This window comes from Anabrus simplex, chromosome 2 (genome assembly GCF_040414725.1).
Source record: "Anabrus simplex isolate iqAnaSimp1 chromosome 2, ASM4041472v1, whole genome shotgun sequence".
Taxonomy (NCBI): domain Eukaryota; kingdom Metazoa; phylum Arthropoda; class Insecta; order Orthoptera; family Tettigoniidae; genus Anabrus; species Anabrus simplex.
The window spans coordinates 248039335-248056653 of NC_090266.1; the positions used below are offsets into that span (position 1 = coordinate 248039335).

A 17319-nucleotide genomic window follows, 5' to 3' on the forward strand; every position below is an offset into this window, starting at 1 on the left:
TCGAACCTGCCAAGTGGGGTTCAGAAGACCAGCACCTCAATATTCTGAGCCACTCAGCCCGGCTATCCATAATGGTGGATGGAAGTTATTTGTGGCAATATCTGTAACGTTCCTAGATTCATGCAGATTCTAGGTTCGTAAACAGAATATATTCCTCATCCTCTCGCACTACGAAGAGAGACCAAGCCTTCGCACTACATTTTAAACAGTGTTGCCAATTTATATTTTCAAGATCCGCTAAATACTACTAAAAATCCGTTAAAATTTCGCCAAGAAATTCGATATCAAATAATAATAATAATAATAATAATAATAATAATAATAATAATAATAATAATAATAATAATAATAATAATAATAATAATAAAAGTAAATATCTTCACTCATCTGATCTGTGAGTTTCACTGGGATTAACCCCCTGCCTGCGAGCCTGCGGGCTAAAACTTGTAGACGTTTTAGTGCCGGGTGCAAACTAGGTGAATCCCCTACCTCAAGGTCCACACACAGAACAGGCCAGTTCATTAAACGGTCTTCCTCCATAGCATAAATATAAATGCTACTCTCTCACAGTTTCATTATCTGTCGTCATTCGTCAGGTATCAGATAAGTAACCTTTCCCAACGCATTACAAATTTATGATACCATGATCTCATAACATCAAATCCAAATAACATGTTTTCCTCATGTGACTACTCGCTCCTGACAAGAAATGCAGAATAGCTCGGAGACAGACTGGAGTACAAATTAAAAAAAAAACGTAAAATGAGTAAAACACTAAATTCCGCTATAATAAATCTAGAATTCCGCCAAAAAATCCGCTGTCCGCAAAATGATATATTTTTTTCCGCCGACAGTCTTCTAATTCCGCCAAATTTAACGGAAAATCCGCTAAGTTGGCAACACCAATTTTAACCCTTTCATGGGCAATTAAAAAAACATGAATATTTTGATAAAGTTCAGGTTGCGGTGGTGATGAAATGACCAGGAATGTGAAAATACTGTATGTTTTATGAATCATTCAAAAATCAGAACCATGTTTAAAAATAGGAGGGCTGGGAAAAAAAGTTGTGGCGACAAGTGCATAGGTATATATACAAAACCATTTACAGTATACCATCATACCTGTACAAGCCTTCATTGTAATCCACTGCAACATGTTGCACCCGTTATCAGATGTGTATTCTGCACCTCCTACATTTTTCGTCTTTCGTATATATGCACATGTTGCCACTACTTTCTTCCCAGCCGTCGTACATTTCTCATCAACAGTTAACCTACCTGAAGGCGCGCGCTAATGTAGGAACTGTACTTCACAATACCCATTTACTTAGAACATTCCACTACCCCTATGCGTTATAATGAGAAAAGGTCTACTGTACAGAAATATATGTACTGTACACTAAAAAGCGGTGATATTTAGGTAAAATACATGATATGAAGAAAGTCAATTTAAAACCACAAGAATAATGTAACCAAACTTGAGCCTCCGTGGCTCAGGCGGTAGAGAGTCGGCCTTTCACTGCTAGGTTCCGTGGTTCAAATCCCGCTCGGCGGAGGTGAGACAGGTTTATCTCAGGGTATTCCGGTTTTCCCGGTCATGTTTCGTCCCAGCATCACTAACCAATATCATTTCATTTCATATGTCAGTCATTAATTATTGTCCCAGAGGAGTGCAACAGGCTTCGGCAGTCGGCACAATTCCTATCCTAAAAGCTAAATGGGATCGTCAATCATTCTATTCCTGATCCACGCGAATGACTGGAAATAGGCCGTAGAATTTCACTATAACTAAATTGAAATGGATAATCTCAAGATATATTTTATTATGAAGCAGGTAGCTCCCTCTGTACAATTTGTACCTCATGTAATTTCTTGAAGCAAGTATTAGAGTAAAGTCGGACAACGCACGAAGAGCAAGTATGGTTCCTCCTCTTCCGTGTTTTGTCTGGAGCTGCACAGTCTGCACCTCCTCTACGCGCCCTCCAATTATAAATTAAGTGGGCCTACTATAGAATACTTACAGACAATAAACAAGACTTACAGTTACTTACATGATTCATTTTGAAACAGATGCCCACATCATTTCTCAAAAGCTGCCTACCATAGCAGCCATAACAATTCATTCATCTAAACGAGCAAATCCATCGACCTGTAAAATCACAAAATACCAGTGCAGAGTGGTTTTCCAGTTTCCGTAATGTCCGCACTAGGTAGCAGAAAAAATATAATGTGGGAACAGTGACAACCAATAGCGTAGTATGTACTGACAAAAAAGTTGGAAATTACATAATCTTAGTGGTTAAATACCACTAGACACTTTATTTGATACAAATACCGAGTACTATAGCAACGCTCCATTATGTATTTCATGTAAGATACGTGTTATAAATGAGAAAGGACGGTTTCCTGCCGAAGCAATAAAGGCGAACTCGGTTCACCGTCAGGAGGTCAAACTATTCAGGAATGAGACTTATATACATACATACATACATACATACATACATACATACATACATACATACATACATACATACATACATACATACATACATACATGCATACATACATACATACATACATACATACATTATCATTATAGACTCTTATGCCTTTCAGCGTTCGTCTGCAAGCCTCTGAGAATTTACTAAACGTCGCCACAATCCTCGATTTGCAACTAGTGTTGTGGCCTCATTTAGTTCTATACCTCTTATCTTTAAATCGTTAGAAACCGAGTCTAACCATCGTCGTCTTGGTCTCCCTCTACTGCTCTTACCCTCCATAGCAGAGTCCATTATTCTCCTAGTTAACCTATCCTCCTCCATTCGCCTCACATGCCCCACCACCGAAGCCGGTTTATGCGTACAGCTTCATCCATCGAGTTCATTCCTAAATTAGCCTTTATCTCCTCGTTCCGAGTACCCTCCTGCCATTGTTCCCACCTGTTTGTACCAACAATCATTCTTGCTACTTTCATGTCTGTTACTTCTAACTTATGAATAAGATATCCTGAGTCCACCCAGCTTTCGCTCCCGTAAAGCAAAGTTGGTCTGAAAACAGACCGATATTAAGATAGTTTCGTCTGGGAGCTGACTTCCTTCTTACAGAATACTGCTGATCGCAACTGCGAGCTCACTGCATTAGCTTTACTACACCTTGATTCAATCTCACTTACCATATTACCATCCTGGGAGAACACACAACCTAAATACTTGAAATTATTGACCTGTTCTAGCTTTGTATCACCAATCTGACATTCAATTCTGTTGAATTTCTTACCTACTGACATCAATTTAGTCTTCAAGAGGCTAATTTTCATACCATACTCATTGCACCTATTTTCAAGTTCCAAGATATTAGACTGCAGGCTTTCTGCACAGTCTGCCATTAAGACCAAGTCGTCAGCATAGGCCAAATTGCTTACTACATTTCCACCTAACTGAATCCCTCCCTGCCATTTTATACCTTTCAGCAGATGATCCATGTAAACTACGAACAGCAAAGGTGAAAGATTACAACCTTGTCTAACTCCTGTAAGTACCCTATATTACAGAGAAATAATAAAGTGTCTACCGAAATGTTCAGCGAATTGTGGAGTTAGAATATTATGCTAAGGATATAAGTATACAAGCAGATATAGCTAGAAACCAAACCAAACACCATGCACTACAGTCCTTGAAGGGCCTTGGCCTATCAAGCGACCGCAACTCAGTCCGAAGGCCTGCAGATTACGCGGTGTCGTGTGGTCACCACGACGAATCCTTTCGGCCGTTATTCTTGGCTTCCTAGACCGGGGCCGCTACCTCACCGTCAGATAGCTCCTCAATTCTAAACACGTAGCCTGAGTTGACCTCGAACCAGCCCTCTGGTCCAGGTAAAAATCCCTGACCTGGCCGGGAATCGAACCCGGGCCCTCCGGGTGAGAGGCCGGCACGCTACCCCTACACCACGGGGCCGGCAGATATAGCTAGAAGGGTAATAAAATATCGCCTAGAATGAAAGATATTGAGAAGCAGGTGATTATGACAGAATATAAGTCCAAAATATTATTATTGAAATTCTGCTTATGTCGGAAAGATGCAAGCTTTTAGTTTTGCGTGGCTGTTGATTTTGTGATCATAGCCACGGGGCCTCGAGTTTTACCTGGAATGTGAGGTACAGGGAGAAGCTGAAGTGGTTAATTAGGGTAATCTACTATCCGAGGGCTGAGGATGGCATTTTAACATATAGTAGTTATTTCGTGAGGAAGATTGCACCCCATTCCAACCCTTTAAATCAGTCCAAAATTTGTGTCGGGCTGAGTGGCACAGATGGCAGAACGCTGGTTTTCTGAAGCCAGTCCGGTGGTATCTGAAGGTGTGAAAATACGCTAGCCAGATTTATCGGCGCGTAAAAGAAACACCTCCGCGACGAAATTCCAGTACCTGGGCTTTTTCCGAAAACCGCAAAAAGTAGTTAGTGGGACGCAAAATTCCTACCGGGTGAGTTGGCTGTGCGGTTAGGAGAGTGCGGCTGGGAGTTTGCATCCGGGAGATAGTGGGTTCGAACCCTACTGTCGGTAGTTCTGAATGTGGTTTTCCGTCGTTCCCTATTTTCACATCAGGCAAATGCTGGGGCTGTATCTTAATTTAGGCCATGACCGGGCGAGTTGGCCGTGCGCGTAGAGGCACGCGGCTGTGAGCTTCCATCCGGAAGATAGTAGGTTCGAATCCCACTATCGGCAGCCCTGAAGATGGTTTTCCGTGGTTTCCGATTTTCACACCAAGCAAATGCTGGGGCTGTACTTTAATTAATGCCACGGCCGATTCCTTCCAACTCCTAGGCCTTTCCTATTCCATCGTCGCCATAAGACCTAATCTGTGTCGGTGCGACGTAAAGCCCCTAGCAAAAAAATTAGGCCATGGCTGCTTCCTACCCACTCCTAGGCCTTTCCTATCCCATCGTCGCCATAAGACCATTCTTTGTCGGTGTGACGTAAAGCAAATTTTAGGAGAATCATAACTCCAAATATAAATTAATTTCTAAACTTCGTGCCAGAACCAGGACGCGACCATAATAACACCGAGACCATGGCGCTGGAAGTATTAATTTGTACTAGTAGAGACTAGAATATATTAGAAGAACAGAGCGACGGTAAATACGTTCTTCGTTTACGTGGAAAAATGTGGATTCCATTTTCTGCGAATAATTGAGGAATTTAAAAATAAAAAGTCCTCATTTGAAGAGGCACATAGCTCTGGGGTCATTTCATCCACAGTGGACATCAGTACTAGGTTACTTCCAGAGGGAAAAATGGCAGTGCATAGAAGTAACCTCTATATCCCAGTTAGGGCCGAGGTAATGTACAGTGGAAGACCTCACCTTTCGCTCTCCCAAGAAGCTCCACAACCTGTAGGGGAGATTGCATTGGTTAGTCTTTATTTACCCCACATGGGATATTAATGCATTTCTCGTAGTTGTCTCAAATAGTCAAACCGTCTGGCTTCTTGACTCAATCGTCAGCGTAATTATCTTTGGTTCTTAAAACAACGTGTTGGATTACCGGCCGGGCCGAGGATTTAACCGTTTATTGTTCACTCCCCTGGTCGGGGACTGGGTGTTTGTGTTCATGTTAATACACTTCTCTCCATATACGCACAACACACCACACAACTAACCACCACAGGATCATGCAATAGTGAATACGCCCTCTTACATACGTTTTTCGTCATGAATGGTATCCGACCTTAAAACTGAACCAATTCCATGTCAACTGCTGACTCCAACATATAGGAGGAAGAAGAGGAAGGAGACGAGCCACACCACGTACAGTACATATCGATCAATTGGTACCATACGTAGCCTACGTAAAAGTGTCAAATGTTACTATGCAGTGCAGTCCTTAATACGTGCTCTCTGAGGTTAACACCCACCATAGTTCACAATATCTCACACTCTGCTGTCTCAATACTGCGCGAAATAAAATAAATTAATACAGTAACAGTTCTGCAGAATTTGAACGCGTTCAAATACTTCACTCTCTTGTCAGAAAATTTGCCGCCACGTAAACGAACTCCTGCGGGACAAAATTTGGGGCAAAATACATAAAATTTGTTAGTGGGACGTAAAACAAATGATTATTAATTTTAGAGAGATAGTCAAACCAATATCTGAATGAGAAGCTAATCTGCCAGCACTTCGATCATGACGGTGAAGAGCTTGAACACCCAACCTTTGTGATATTGCTATTGCACTTCACAGTCAGCCTAACTGCAGCGTGAGGCGCAATAACAAGACAATAAAAAGGCTTTCCCTACCGCTCTGTTCGGCTGACGAAAACAATGCCTTCTGTTCCCCATTCTTCCCCAATACAGGCGTCCAAATGTCAACCGTGTCGGGCCAGCATTCTCCTCCCCCTACGCGCAGTACGAAGCACTTATAGGCCAAGTCTGCTGAATTTGGCTGAGGTTAACACCCACCATAGTTCACATTATCTCACACTCCGCTATCTCAATACTGCGCGAAATAAAATAAATTAATAGAGTAACAGGGCTTCATATAAATTTAACGCAGGAAAATTGGATATCGTCGCTTCACCGGTAAAAGGTTGTAATCCACAAAGCTCTTCCTATTGATTATTCTCCTTAAGACTGGTCACGCCTCCCAGCCACATATGGATATGCAGCCCATCAGAACAATGTCCGTTTTGTTCGTTTTCCTATGCCGACGAGTAACCGAAAATGAAGCTAACATGCATTATACAATAGGAGTGCGTAAATACGTAATGCAAGCATACATTTGTTTAGTACGGTACTGTAAGGTTCATTTTGCTTTACACGTGGGCATAGGAAAATGAACACAACAAAATTTGTTCTGATGGACTGCATAACCATATGTGGCTGGGAGGCGTGACCAGTCTTAAGGAGAATAATCGATCGGAAGAGCTTTGTGGATTACAACCTTTTACCGGTGAAGCGACGATATAATTTCCCTCCGTGGCACAGGCGGCAGCGCGGCGGCCTCTCACCGCTGGGTTCCGTGGTTCAAATCCCGGTCACTCCATGTAAGATTTGTGCTGGACAAAGCGAAGGTGGGACAGGTTTTTCTCCGGGAACTCCGGTTTTCCCTGTCATTTTTCATTCCAGCAACACTCTCCAATATCATTTCATTTCACTGTCATTCATCAATCATTGGCCCAGAGGAGTGCGACAGACTTCGGCAGCCGGCAAAAATCCTATCCTCGCTCTAGATGGGGGCTTCATTCATTCCATACCTGACCTGTTCGAATAACTGGAAATAGGCTGTGGATTTTCATTCAAGATAGGATACCGGTATACTAAAAGCAGTGGGTATATTCCGGTGGGTATACTACTGCTACTACTACTACTACTACTACTTTACGTCCCACTAACTACTACATTCTTCGCTGACGCCGACGAGCTGGACATTTCGTCTCGCAGTTCTTCTACATGTCGGTAAATAAAGGGACACGAAGATGGCGTACTTGAGCACCTTCAAATACCAACGAACTGAGTCGGTCATGAAAACAGTAATTTAATTTTTTAATTTCGTGTGGCTATTTCTAGCCGAGTGCAGCCCTTGTAAGGCAGACCCTCCGATGAGGGTGGGCGGCATCTGCCACGTGTAGGTAACTGCGTGGAGGATAGTGTTATGTGTGGTGTGTGAGTTGTAGGGATGTTGGGGACAGCACAAACACCCAGCCCCCGGGCCTTTGGAATTAACCAATGAAGGTTCAAATCCCCGACCCGGCCGGGAATCGTACCCGGAACCCTCTGGTCCGAAGGCCAGTACCCTGATCATTCAGCCAACGAGTCGGACATGGAAACAGTCATGGCTGGTCTATATGGAACAGGGTCTGTACAACAATATTTAAAATACTCTGCCGGGGAGTCTGCCACCTTGGCGACAGCCCTAAATGAAGATTAGTGACGATGATTACAGTACTGAAATCGTCGCTGCACCGTAAAAACTTCGTATCCCACAATGCTCTTCCTATCCAATGTTCTCCTTAAGACCGGTCGCGTCTCCCAGCCACATATGGATATGCAGTCCATCAGAACAATTTTCGTTGTGTTCGTCTTCGTGCGCTGGCAGGTAAACGAAAATAAACCTTAAATGCATTATACTGTCCGTAAATACATCATGGAAACATACACTCCTACAGCGCGGTACAGTAAGGTTCAATTTTCTCTACACAATCCCATACGAAAATGAACACATCGAAAATTGTTCTGATGGACTGAATATCCATATGTGGCTGGGAGGCGTGATCAGTCTTTAGGAGAATAATGGACAGAAAGGTTATTGTGGGATACGAGGTTTTACCGGTGCAGTGACGATATGTTCAGAAACAATGGTATTTCTCTTACTGTTTACATATGTGGATATTTGCCCACAGTCCAGACCACCTGCTGCTGCATATCGGCGTGTCACATGACGCACTGGTATATATACGAATACGAAACTCACTTTCAGAATTATCATAAATATTCACAAGTAACTAGTTGGCATTTTGTACTGTTATATCATTATTTCTCACTCATTACTGAGCTATATTTGGATCATGCATGGTATGGCCATTCATATATATCGTAGCACATGGCTCTGGAACAAACTTGATGTTTAAATTCTGATGGTCACTAAATAAGAAAATTACTTTCCCTCTCAACTGGATATATAAAAAAATCCTATGTTTCATATACCCCGTGGTGTATGGGTAGCTTGCCTGCCTCTTACCCGGAGGCCCCGGGTTCTATTCCCGGCAACGTCAGGGATTTTTACCTGGATCTGAGGGCTACTTCGAGTTCCACTCAGCCTACGTGATTAGAATTGAGGAGCATTGTGCAAGAAGATGAACATAGTGAACACTGAAACATGCGCTTGACGGTTTGGTTATCTCTGTAATAACACTTGGCCATGATTCTCTTGTTGCTGGTTGTTAAAGGGGCCTATCATCTACGTCATCGGCCCAGACGCCTGATCATGTCGGCGTTGATGTACCCACTCCACCAAATTTACCTTACTGGTTAGACCCACCCACTTTTGACTTCAGCCTGTTGAGAGATTTACAAACCATCCAGCAATCATCATGACCAAGAAGTCAGGAATGACCTCACTGTACCATTCAATATGATGGGTGAGATGGGGATCTAGAAAGCAAAGAATAACGGCCGAGAAGATTCGTCGTACTGACCACACGACACCTCGTAATCTGCAGGCCTTCGTGCTGAGTAGCGGTGGCTGGGTAGGCCATGGCCCTTCGGGGCTGTTGCGCCATGGAGTTTGGTTTGGTTACTGCAAAAGTGGAGCAATTATTAAAATAATAACCAATTTCTGTGTTACGGACAGCCATTATACTGTAGTCAAGCTCAGGGTCTCCATGGAAGAGTTCCGGAAATTTTACACTCAAACATTTTGGGCTAGAAATGATCATTCGTGAGATGATTTGATAACCTCTATCTATCAATCGGTAATTATAAAAATTAATAATATATATTCTAAAATCAAAGTAAAACACACAGTTACAAGAAACTTAACATGATACTATTCTTGACAAAAATCTTGGCCACGTTCAATACATCCTGGGTGGCATTGTACAAGAAGATGAACATAGTAAACACTGAAACATGCGCTTGACGGTTTGGTAATCTCTGTAATAACACTTGTCAATGATGCTCTTGTTTGCTGGTTGTTTTTAATTTTTGCTATTTTGCTTGACGTCGCACCGACACAGATAGGTCTTATGGAGACGATGGGATAGGAAAGGCCTAGGAATTGGAAGGAAGTGGCCGTGGCCTTAATTAAGGTACATCCCCGGCATTTGCCTGGTGTGAATATGGGAAACCACGGAAAACCATCTTCAGGGCTGCCGACAGTGGGGCTCGAACCCACTATATCCCGATTACTGGATACTGGCCGCACTTAAGCGACTGCAGGTATCAAGCTCGGTGCTGCTTGTTTGAAGGGGCCTAACATCTACGTCATCGGCCCAGACACCTGATCATGTCGGCGTTTATGTACTCTATCCACCAAATTGACCTTACCTGTTCGACCCATACAATCATGACCTCAGCCTGTTGAGAGATTTCAAAACCATCCAGCATTCATCATGACCAGGTGGTAAATTACAAAAAGAAGACCAAGAAGTTAGGAATGACCTCACTGCACAATTCAGTATGATGGGACTGTAATAAGGCCTCGCCTGCCGTGTGCAGGAATTTTCATTTGATGCCATTTTAGCCTTGCTCCCTGCCAGTATCGACGTTCTGTTGTACTCTTACAGATGGCAAAGAAACTGGGAATATTTGACCTATGGCTGAGTTGCAATTATTGTCGGGTAAACACCAAATGTGTCACCGAGATCTTTTACATGCCGACATCGTAGGACATGGAGTGTCTACTAGACTTTTGCTCACCCTTAAAATATCCGAGTATCTCTGCTGGGTTTCAACCCACGATCTTTGGTTTCAGACAATTTACCACTTATCATCAAAGGAAGCTTTCCATTCGGTGAATCACATCGTCTAATCAGATTATTTCGTACCTCACCTCTGCAGGGTGGTACCGGCCTGACTAAATGAGCTGTAATATAAAATATGGTAATATACGTTCAACAAGACTTACCCTGCACTTTGTAAAGTTTACTAAAAACAGAGCAGCTGTTGAAATTTTGCGCCGTTTTCATCACGGCACGCCGCTATTCGTCGTTGCGTATTCCTAGAGGCTCGGCGCCATGTTTCTCCTGTGATGCACCTGATTTCAGCGAAATGTTGTTTTTCAACCGTGATGACATACGGGGTTTGTTTGCTTACACCTAGTGCGATTGAGAGCTTCTTCCCCATCCGCTTCGTCTGTAACAGGTTGTGGCCTTCAAGATTCCCCGACCTCAGCAGTCTGGATTTCTTTGTGTGGAATTTTCTGAAGGGCAGGTTGTATATAAACAAACCAGCCCCGTACGTCGCAATAGTTGAGGATAATATTACGGCTGAAAACAAGAACATCACCGGATAAACACTGAGCGCGTCACTGGTAATGTGCAGTGGCTGATATTGGCGTGTCTTGATGAAGTGGACGCACACTTTCAACACCTACTCTGATTACAACAAACGTAAAAATAATCCTAAGTAAATCTTGTGCAAATTACATTTATATCTATATGTTATACTTTTTATTACAGGTTATTTTATCGAACTGTTACTATACGAATCACTCTGTACCTCTTCCCTTTATGAGGAAGTTAGAATTCGAACGCGATTCAGAGAGATTACTCCAAAAATTCATGATATAATGTAGCTTCCTTTCCATTTTGTGACGATGCTGCTTACGTACAATCAGATATTGTTCACAGAAATATACCTAATGAATACGAATCCTCACTTCATACGTGAGGTTTCAAACTGTATTCAAGAAAGGGCCTTTGAGTTCAATAAGTACCAGAGTGAAATGCCACAGGAGACACGAGAAGCTCCAAAGCAATGGTCGATGATGTGTAATTTATCCACCATGGAATTTACGTACAACCAGAGAATTTATCCCAGTCCTCCCTTGTGGAAAGCCGATGATTGGTCAGCTATGGTGCTGTGTGCAACTGCGACTGGAACAACATGTATTTAGTTTTTATATCTTAATTTGTATTGTAAATTGTATTCAGGCAACCGAAATAATTTTTACATTCTTTTCGTTTTACAAAATATGAAGAATATATTCTTTCATATTTTTCCAAACAGAAACGCATTTTCTTTGATAGCTCCGGTCTCATCAAGATGCACAAAGAGACATGTTCACTAGAATATTTTCGGCCGAGGTTGACACTAAATTTGTGACTCAGCGGATGAAGGTTTTATGTTACAATTCGATGGCCTAGATTGAATACCTCGTATCTCACAAAGTTCTTCATATCCATTATTTCCCTTAAGACTGGTCACGCCTTCCAGCCGCATTTGGATATGCAGTCCATCAGAACAATGTTCGTTGGGTTTATTTTCCTATGCTAACGAGTAAAGGAAACTGAACCTTATAAAAATTATACTCTAGGAGTTAGTAAATACGTCACGCAGACATACTTTCCTATAGTACTGTACGGTAAGGTTCATTTTCCTTCACACGCCGGCAGAGGAAAGAAGAACAAAACGAACATTGTTCTGATGGCCTGCATATTCATGTGTGGCTGGGCGGCGTAACTAGTCTTAAGGGAAATAATAGATAGGAAGAACTTTGTGAGATACGAGGTATTCATTCTAGGCCATCGAATTATTCAGTTTCTGATCGCCGTGGTTCAGAAATATACAAATGTACATATTTACCCCCATTCCTCTAACAAAATAGAGATCATTGTTTTCCAAAATAAAATTGATATTTTTGTGTTATTTCACTCAGTGCAGTTATATCTTCTATATAAAACTGTTTGCGTGTACATAGTGCCTACATTCGCAAAAATTACAAATGATATTGGTTGTATTAGAAGTAATGTAGATGATGTATGTGTCGTAGTTAGTTTATTATTCATTTAAATTACAAAATATTCTTAACATTCACTACATTCTGAACTTAGAAAATATCTCTCGAAATAACAGTTTAAGTGCTCATTCTCTCAGCGTCATAAGGAGGTTTTTACGAACAGTGTTCTTACATAGGCTAACACCTTCCTCTAAAATTAATTCATCCGTTCAGTTTCTGTATTCTCTAACACTGTGAAAGTAGAAACAACTTTCTTCTGGAAGGTCATCATTCTACAGTGTACTACTCCACATATTCCGAAGTTGCAATACATACATTATATGATACTTTTATTCTAAAAGTGCACTAAAATGAAACAGAGTATAATGTTTTATGAAGAGAAGAAAGTCTTGGTCTACACTGTCTCCGACAATCAAATAGGAGACTTAGTTTCATGTAGCAGTAATATGTAAATTTAATAAAACAATAAATTGAAATGCATGTAATCTATATACATTTCTACATACATACATGATTAAACACAAACGTACGTATGTAAATTCGTACATACATATACTGTGTCCTCACTGTAGATTGCTATGCTTTTCAGTGTTCAGTCTCTATGAAGTTACTAAAGAGCTCCAAAATCCTCTATTTGCAAGTAGCTTCGTTCAACGCTACATCATTTCTCATAAAATCATTAAAAATTGAATATTAAAGTTAAATAGTTAAAATTACAATTAGAACCATGCAATATGAAATGAAATAGATTTTATGAATGTTCTAATGTTATCAGCGGTATGACCACTTAATGTAAAGCATACAAAACGCCTTTAACTATAAAATAATCCTTTAGGTACTGCTATGAATTTACACTGTTAACATTGTTTTACCAGTTGTTAATAAAAATATATATATTGTATAATATTGATATGCGTAACTAAAACTTCTGTGATTGGCCATTTGTAAAATTACTGTTCATGACAATATGGATATCATTCAATTACAAATCCTTTTGAAATAGCTTAAGCAGAAAAATATCATAATTTCTACGAGCGGGAGAATTTTGTTCCCTGTTAAAGTAAAATGTGAGGGGCAAGACAAGATGGTTTACCCTGAAAGACATAGACCAGTTCGATAATCTGTAAGGAAGTCGAGAAACTTAGAAACAGTACTTCCATTTCCGGAGAGGTTCACTGGGCTTTACTCTGCCGGGCATAGGATTAACCACTCACTCCATCTCAGTGCCTACCGAGGTTACAGATAGTGAAATGTTTACCTTCCAGTGCTTCAGGCGTCTGTACACAGATTATCTTAGTTTACAAAAGAAAAAAAAAGTATATTCGCATTTAAAAAAAAATTGGACTTCCTGGAGTTAAATGATAAGACGATCATGAAATTAGAACTTAAATGACATTGGCCACTGCCGCAAATACTTCTTGGTAGAATCTCACGTAGTTTTAATGCTGTACATCTTAAATAGCAAGTACTTGAAGATATTGAACAACTTATTAAACAGTATACTCTTACATCGGGGTAGGAATGAAATTCAAACTTTGCTTTCCATTGTGAGTTTCTCTTATTTGTAATTCATTTGGGGGAACAATTTGTAATTCCGGTTGATACCAGGTAATAGTGTGTGTATCTTGTTCATGCAGTGATCTACATTTTGTTTGGACTGATGGATGGTGTTAAATTGTGATCATGCCAAAAATATTAGCTAAACATCACAGTTTTGTGAAATTTCGTAATTAGAAATGTATTTTCCTTCCATTTTTTCAAATAAAGTGCCACTGGAGTGTATGTAGAGGCAAGATATGCTTGTCTGGTAGCATATAAAATACATTATTTTTAATTGGATAACATTAGTGTCTGGAGATTTCTGGCTAACTCAAACTCCAAAATCACCACCTACAACAAAATTGGTGTACTCAGCAAAACTTTACCGTAGGATGAATTTATTGTTCATTAAATTAAGATCTACCTCCAGCTTTACTTGACACCAGTCCTTAAACGTGTGCGTCATACTCTCAATCATACTGTGGAAGATTTGAAATACACTTTTTAAAACTGATGACTTTATATAACGTCTCATTTTATTCTTCGTGAGCCTTTCTTAGACCTCTTGTTATTATATAAAGACAAGAGTGTTTGAAGGATTCGAAAACTGCCTGTTAGTTAAGTGTAAGTACCAGAACCAACACTTTATTTACATATATAATTATCATTCCCCTTCATGAATTACTACAACTTCCAACGAAATTCACACAAAACCAATACCTACATGGAATTCTTGGGTTGTACTGTATAAGTAGGGTACTCTAATATTGGGTACTCTGTAATTATTTGATTTTTTGTTCTTTTTTCGATGTTGGCCATATATTGTCTTGCCCCTTCTTTTCTTGACTTCCAATAGTTCTTCATCCTTTCACTTTGCTCTTTCCTACTCTCTTGTTCCAGATGTGATTACATTTTTACTCTTCTCCTTCTCCTGGAAAACTTGAAATATTGTATCAATCTTCAGGACGTTGCTCTGTTTTGTACTACATCCTCGGTTATTCCAATCTCTGCCATATTATTTACTCCTTGGATCCACTGGTTGCCATTTGTGTTCTTGTAAATATATTGAACGCTCATTTTTTCCAATCTGCTATTATACATCGTCATTATGTGACCAAAATATTTTAATTTTCTTCCTTATGATCGAGTCTGACATCCTTTAATTTTGTTCGGCCTTGTGTAGATCTCTATTGCTACTATGTTTAAATTCTCGTTTTCCCATTTTCCATGGTGCCCGGATTTTCCTCAAAGTTTTAGTTTCCTTTTTTCTCTATCTTTTCTATTTCACCTGTTTTCATAGAGAACATGCATTCTGTGGCATACATACTCTCTGGTTTGTTTACTGTGAAGTAGTGCTTGATTTTAGCTTTCCTTGATATATACATCTTATTGTAGGTATTTTTAGATGATTGGTATGTTAGTTCCAGTTTTCTTAGTCTTGACCTTGGTTTTTCTGTGTCATAATTCGCCTGGGCATTTAAACGCATTAATCTTGTTTACTTATTTTTTTAGTGCTGTGGGTGAATATCTAATATTGGTCATCAATTTAGTCTTCTCAAAATATATATCGTCGCTGGAAAGGAAAAAGTTTGTATTCCACAAAGCTCTTCCTATCAATTATTCTCCTTAAGACTGGTCACGCCTCCCAGCCACGTATGGATATGCAGTCCATCAGAACAAATTTTGTTGTGTTCATTTTCCTATGCCCATGTGTAAAGGAAAATGAACCTTACAGTACCGTATTGTAGGAATGTACGTTTGCATTACGTATTTACGCACTCCTAGTGTACAATGCATGTAAGGTTCATTTTCGTTTAATCGTCGACATAGGAAAACGAACACAACGGACATTGTTCTGATGGACTGCGTATCCATATGTGGCTGGGAGGCGTGACCAGTCTTAAGGAGAATAATTGATAGGAAGAGCTTTGTGGAATACAACCTTTTACCTTTCCAGCGACGATATGAAGTCCAAATTTTTCGACTGTTTCTTTTGGAAGTTTGATTTGTCCTAAGGGAGTCTCTGTACTTCCAGAGAGGATTGCTATCAGCGAAGGCCAAGCAGCTTACACTAACCCCTTTCTTGAGGTTTTCTTCCCATACTGTTATTACCATTCCCAGAACGCTATTGAAAATAATCAGGTGATGAACGTCTCCATCCTTGACACCGATTTAATTTCAAAATTTTCTGAAATATCTCCCATAAATTTTACCCGAATTTTTTCAGTGATCATACGATTCGCCTAGGTATCTAAACGTATTAATCTTGTTAATTTTTTTATAATGCTGCTGGTGAATCTCTATATTGGTCATCACTTTGGCCTTCGCATAAAGCCTCTCTAATTATGTTGATTGATTTTGTGTCATGTCGAAATTCCTCTAAAATATTCATTAGTGAAACTCGTTCTACTGAATCGTAGGCTTTTTTGATGTCCACAACGAATACGACATAGTTTTTGTTCTTTGTAACCCTGTTTCGTATAATAGTTTTCAGGTTTTGGATCTGTTCTGCACATGATCTGCCTCCTGTGACCCACCTTGGTGATCTCCGATTTGTTTGTCTATTATTGGTTCCATTCTATTATGAATATCATTTGACAGTATTTTTATGTGACTGCTACTAGGAAGATACCTCTGCAATTGTTCTTATCCGTTTTGTCACCGTTCTTGTGTATGGTGCCTGGATTTTCCTCAATGTGTTCTTATATACCGAGTGTATCGGTGCATTTTTTCAGTCATCAGGTATTTTCCTCTTTTGCCAAAAATGTCTTGTATTTGGTCTCTCAGTGCCTGTCTTGTTTGACTGCCAGCTTCTTTCCTCACTTCTACAACAATCAAATTTCCCATGCAGCCTTATTGTTCCTCAGACGCCAGATTATGTCGTATATTTCTTTCTCGCCTGGAGGGTCTGAAGGTTTAGTTTCTGTTTGTGGATGGCTAAATTCTAATCCCTCATTAGGTTCTTCATATTTCAGTATTTTTAAATAACGTATCCGAATATCGTAATTTGCTTTGTTGTCTACTCCGATTTTTCCATTTTTATCTTTGAAACCAAGACTGGGTGGTTGATATTTTGTTGCTTGTTCTTTGAATATTTTCTTAAAGTTTCTTGTATTATGTTTAGTAAAATCTCCTTCAATTTCAGCGAGTCGACGTGTTTTATTATTTCTCTTTATATATCTTATGGTTTTAGAAGTTCATTTCCTCACTGACTGGAAAGTCTGGAAATTGCCATCCTTTTATAGGAATGCCACCTTCTCTAGGCTGTCACTCTCTCATTTATTTACAAGTTGCTTTACGTCGCACCGACACATATAGGTCTTATGG

The 17319-nt window shown here is 40.1% G+C and overlaps 1 protein-coding gene across 1 annotated transcript in view; it reads left to right on the forward strand.

Moving 5' to 3' along the window:
* Positions 1-17319, forward strand: part of kn (EBF transcription factor knot) — an 891516-nt gene that overhangs the window by 815144 nt on the left and 59053 nt on the right. The gene's annotated exons all lie outside the window — the stretch shown is intronic.